Genomic DNA, 6365 nt, shown 5'->3' on the forward strand with positions numbered 1-6365 from the left:
TTAACTAGAAAGGCAATTCGTCCATATAAAATGATTGAATCGCTCTTTTTGTTAACAGAAATAATGGATGAAGTTAACCCAGTGGACTAAAATGGCAACAGTGAAATCTTTTTGGACCCACAGACGAAAAATGAAACCTTTGGACTAAACTGGCAAAATGGCCCAAATCGCAGGGACTAAAATGACATTTAACTCTAATAATAATCTTAACACGTTTAAAATGATCATGTGTAACCTTTGGACTAAGGGTGTGTTTGGGATTGCTTTTTCAACTTGATTTTTTGATTATTGTGTTTTGAAATCGCACAAAATCTATTTTGAGTGTTTGGTAAAAAAATAATAAAAACTGATTTTTTACATTTTGTAGAGATCAAAACGTGATAATCCAAAAGTAGGTCACCCCTTACTGTAGGAAAACGTGATAATCCAAAAACTGTTTTTTTACGTTTTCACTTATTTATTTTTTAAAATATATATACTTGCCAAACACTCAAATAGTTGATTATCTGATTATTGTGATATCAAACAACATAATCAAATCCAAACACTGTTGATTATCGGATTATTGTGATATCAAACAACATAATCAAATCCAAACACTATCTTTCTGCAACACGTTTTGTTACAACTAATTATATGATTCTGATTATTCAAAACGCATAATCTATTTTCAATACTCAACCCCAGACACCCTCTAAACTGGTAAAATGGCCCAAACCACATGAACTAAAATGACATTTAACTCTAATAATAATCTTAACACGTTTAAAATGATCATGTGTAACGATCATGTAATTTGGCAGAAACTAATTCTACCAATTTACTTCTCTTCCACCAACCAAACACGTTTTTTAGCGGAAATAATTCTAATACCAATTGGGGCGTGAGAGTTTCATGTATGATTTCCAACACTAGATTTTCATAAACAAACAAAATTAAGTGCTTTTGCTGATTGCAGATATCTTTGATATTAAAGATAAAGATAATCTGGTAGGGCTAATGCTCAACTTGACATTTTTTAGAATTATTAAAGGCCGACTACTTGAGATTCTATAGACCAACTTTTAGGTTGGATTTTATAATGTTAAATTAAGCGTCTACATTACAAAGTAAGTCCTAAGAAACGTCTTAATTTCTTTAAAAAAAAAAAAGGAAGTGTCACGTAATAGTAAGCAAGTTTTAAAACTGTTCTAATTAGGTCACTCATATCATTTTTGTCTCAATTAGATAACTTAACATTCAAATCGAGCCATGTCCTTTTTTTCATGTATCAAGAAAAAAATGAAGCATAAGATACCGTGGTCGGATTTTTTTTATATATCGAATTAAATTTATTAAAAATAAAAACACTTTAATTACATTGAAAATTAAACAAACAAGTTACAATCCACGTCATCATTCGACGTTAGCATCAAATAAAAGAGAAAAAAGAAACAAAAATCCACATCATCAAGGTTACCTGTGAAATGCATGAAAAACCCCTTAATTTTAATGAAAAATGAGTGTTGAGTGACCTGATTGAAACACATTTGAAACTTGAGTGACCTGATTGAAACACATTTGAAACTTGAGTAACCTAATTGGAACACTTAAAAACTTTGTTACTATTCTACAAAGTTTATAAAATATATAAACTTACGAATTATCATAAAAGGGTAATTATGTCATTTGACAATATTATATTTCAATTCCTCTTATGTTTTTTGAAAACCAAACAGGACTATACGAAAGGATTCTGTTGCAATTTTTTAACCAAACGCATGAATGAAATTTATTCCGATTTCTTCAAATTTCAATTCCTTTGAAAATTCTAATTTTATCAAAAATACTAGGTTAGAACCCCGTGTATTACACGAGTTAAATAAATGTAATTTTATGTATTAAATAATAAAAAGTTATATCTTTATGAAACTCGCATATTGTACGAGTTAAATAAATGTAATTTTATATATCAAATAATAAAAAAATTATATCTTTAAAAACCATGTGTATTACACAGATTAAATAAATGTAATTTTGTATACTAAATATTGAAAACGTCGTATCTTTAAAAAACTCATGTATAATCGGGTTGAATAAATCTACCGAATGATAAAAAAAAATACATCCTTAAAAACCCCGTACGGTATATTACACATGTTGAATAAATTTAAAAAAGAGTTATATCTTTAAAAACTATGTGTATTACACAGATTAAATAAATGTAATTTTGTATATTAAATACTAAAAACGTCGTATCTTTACAAAACTCATGTATAGTCGGGTTGAAAAATCTACCAATTAGTAAAAAAATTATATCCTTAAAAACCCCGTGTATTACACATGTTGAATAAATCTAATTTTACATAGCAAATGATAAAAAAAATTATATCTTTAAAAACTTCGTGTATTACACAGGTTATATAAATGTAACTTTGTATAGTAAATAATAAAAGTTAAATTTTTTAAAAAAAACCCGCGTTTTACACGAGTTGAATAAATATAATTTTGTATACCAAATAATAAAAAAGTTATTTTTTTAATAAATTAGGATAAAATTTAATATTAATTTATTATTTATATATTTAATATAAGATAAGTATGGAAGAAAGGTATTTGTTTAAAAATATATTAAATTAACAATTTAGATTTGAGGATAATATTTTATTAAATTATCAAATATTTATTTAATTAATCTATACATATAATTAAAAAAAAAACCATTTTTGGGACACTTGTCATCATATTAGGCCATGTCTTATGGATAATTATTATTTTAGTTTAATCTCTTCTAATTAATTATAGATAATCCTTCTACTAAATATTATTTAGTTTAATTATTAATTTTATATTTATCTGTTTAATTCAAATCTAGTTATCTAATGTGATATTAGAGTAAATTGCGATTTTGGCCCCTGTGGTTATATCACTTTTACCCTTTTAGCCCAAAAAGAAATTTTTTAACATCTGACCCCTCAACGTCTTTTTTTCTATTCTAAAATTTAAATTATTAATTTAAGATATTTTTAAATAAAACAAATTATTTATCACGAAAACCAAACTTTGTATTAATATATGAAATATTTTTATTTTCATTACTAAAAACATTATTATATCAATTTTATTACATAATTTATAAATCAATTTGTCAGAATTGGTAACAACATTTTATCACTCAAATAGATGCTGATTTGCTTTCTTGAATAACATATCTTCTTTTCAAGAACCATCTTCACAATTACCATATCCATCGTGTATCGAGTATATCCATTAGTATATTGAAAGATATGAGTTTTTTATTATTGGTATATAAAATTAGATTTATTAAACTCGTGTAATACACATAGTTTTTTTTTAAAGATATACCTCTTTTATTATTTACTATACAAAATTACATTTATTCGACCCGTGTAATACATGAGCTTTTTTAAGATATAACTTTTTATTATTTGATATATAAAATTAAATTTATTCAATTCGTACAATACACGGGGTTTTTTAAGGATATATATTTTTTATTATTTAGTATAGAAAATTATATTTATTCAACCTGTGTAATACACATATTTTTAAAGATGTAACTTTTTTATTATTTGGTATATAAAATTACATTTATTCAACCCGTGTAATAAATGAGGTTTTTTAAAGATGTATTATTTTATTATTTGCTAAACAATATTACATTTATTCAACCCGTGTAATACACATGGTTTTAAAGATATAACTTTTTTATTTGGTATATAAAATTATATTTATTCAACCCGTATAATATGGTTTTTATAGATATAACTTTTCATTATGTAATATATAAAATTATATTTATTCAACCCGTGTAATAAAGGAGGTTTTTAAAGATATATTGTTTTATTGTTTAGTATATAAAATTCATTTATTCGACCCGTATAATACACGGGGTTATAACCTAGTATATTATAAGTATATATTTGAGGATGCCTTCAGTGAATGACACGTGTACAAAAATTGGTTTCTTTTATTATAGTAGACTAGCGGTAAGACCCGTGTGCAAACACGGGTCGTTTCTTAGAAAACCATGCATAACACATATTGACAGAGAGTAAAAAAATAATTAGTTATTCAAAGAAAACGAAACAACGAATTAAACAGATGGTGAGTTATTAAAAGTTCTGTTGAATACTAAATGAGATGATGACCAAAATTCAAACAGATATTGACCAAAAGTCAATCAAATGTTGACCAATAGTCAAACAGATGTTGACCTTAAACAGATGTTTAGTTTAAGGCCAAACATCTGTTTATGGCCAAACATCTGTTTAAGGTAAAACATCTATTTAAGTCCAAATATCTGATATAGAAGGCTAAACATCTGTTTAAGGCAAAACATTTGTTTAAGCTGAAACATTTGTTTATGGCCAAAAATCTGTTTAAGGTCAAACAACTGTTTAAGTCCAAACCTCTGATATAAAAGGCCAAACATCTGTTTAAAGCCAAACATATGTTTAAGTCTGAACACATGTTTAACTTAATCAGATCTACTGTCTTCTCACACTGTTTTCCTCTTCAAAACACTGTTGAACCTAACATGGGTTTCCATTAACTATTGACCAAAAGGCAAATATGGGTTCAAACCACTGTTTGTTATTGTACTTCTTTACAAAATTACATAAAATTCAAGAAAACGAAACAATGACTTAAAGAACTATAAATTAACACATAATCTAATCGGGCAAAGAAATCTATTATCTGATAATTACCTGGTTTTTACAACATGAGACACAACATCATCATGCCAAATATAGTCATATATATCCATCCATTATTCTGAATTCATAAACCCATAAATGTAGAAGAATGTCACATTTGCGATTAATAAACCAAGTTTCTACTAATTGCAGTTACTATTAGCAAAAAGAAGCATGATATCATCTATATATAAAACATAAAGAGCTAATAACAGTGTTTCATCATGTTAGTTATACATAGTAACAAAACATCAAGTTAATAACTTAAAAAAAAACATACAACATCACCATAAAAAAATTCATAGTTATAATATCTGATATCAGAACATACTTAAATGTCGTTGTTAAAGTGAGGTAACTTGATTTAATACGATCTTCGGTTGCGAAGACACATATGTGAAGTGCAACATATCACCAAACCTCAAGTTATTCTCAGTCATAAACTTTCGCCAACCGTCCAACGCATAACGTGGCTTCAATTCATTTAACTCCGACTTAACATCATAAACCTCCACAACTCCAACCATGTTTTGAACTTTCAAAGGATGAAGATCAACAGAAAGACCTGCTCGTCTGGCAACTTCAACAGGAAGACGCTACATGTATTGTGTAGAAAAAAATAATAGTCAGACAAATAAACATAAATCATTAGTTTGTTATAAAAAATGGTATATCTGCCTATAGTCTCCTTTGTGATCAAAATGAAAGAACTCAGGGTCGAGAAGATGTCCAGAATGTTGTTTTGCAGTCTTCGTAATATTATTTCTACAGTTAAGCTTTTTCTGAACGTTAGCGGTTTTCTTCCCCTTGATGAAAAAGTAAACATATACATGTGAATTAAAGGAATGTTGAATATATGCACAAAAAACAGTTTATATAAGATATACTAATTAAGTGGCGAGTATAGATACCTTAACTTTGTGAGCAGATGAAGAACATCCAATATGATCACTTGTGTAGACAACTAAGGCAGCATTTCCCTTAGTCCTATTCTTGACCGTCTCCTTCCTCTCAGAAGTAACTTTACCTTTCTTCTTAACATGTTGTCATAGAGTAACTTTAATAACCATAGTAATATAACAATCTTTAAGATGGTAAACTTACATCTTGTGTTTTATTCAATCGTGAAGACATGCGTCTCTTCGATGTGCATTCAGCATTGGTTGGTAACTTCTTCTAAATAATACATTATTGGATAAATGTAACATCAGTAAAAAACATTACTAATAGTTGTAAAAACATTAAATTCTTATATGTGTTAAATTAAAAATAAATAATTTTAATAATTTAGTAAGTACCTGAGTAATGGTTCTTCCTTCACCTACATACACAACTTCTTCATCCTCATAGATGTCCTGGTCAACATTAATGAAATAATTAATATAATGCTAAAATAATTAAAACTTTTACTGCTAATGCTAAATACGTACGTACCTTGAATACATTCTCAACATAATCAGCCTTCGATATCTCAAGTACACTATCATCTTCAGATTCATGTTTCTTCGAAAAGCAAATCTCAGTCTCATCTCTATAAACTACTACCTCAAAAACAACATCATCAATTCTGCTAAACACAAGCAAATCATCCTCAAGTATCCCAACATCGTTACACATTTCAGGCCATCCTCTAGCAAATACAAAGTTTGTATCAACCTTAGACAC

This window comes from Helianthus annuus, chromosome 8, assembly GCF_002127325.2.
Source record: "Helianthus annuus cultivar XRQ/B chromosome 8, HanXRQr2.0-SUNRISE, whole genome shotgun sequence".
NCBI lineage: Eukaryota > Viridiplantae > Streptophyta > Magnoliopsida > Asterales > Asteraceae > Helianthus > Helianthus annuus.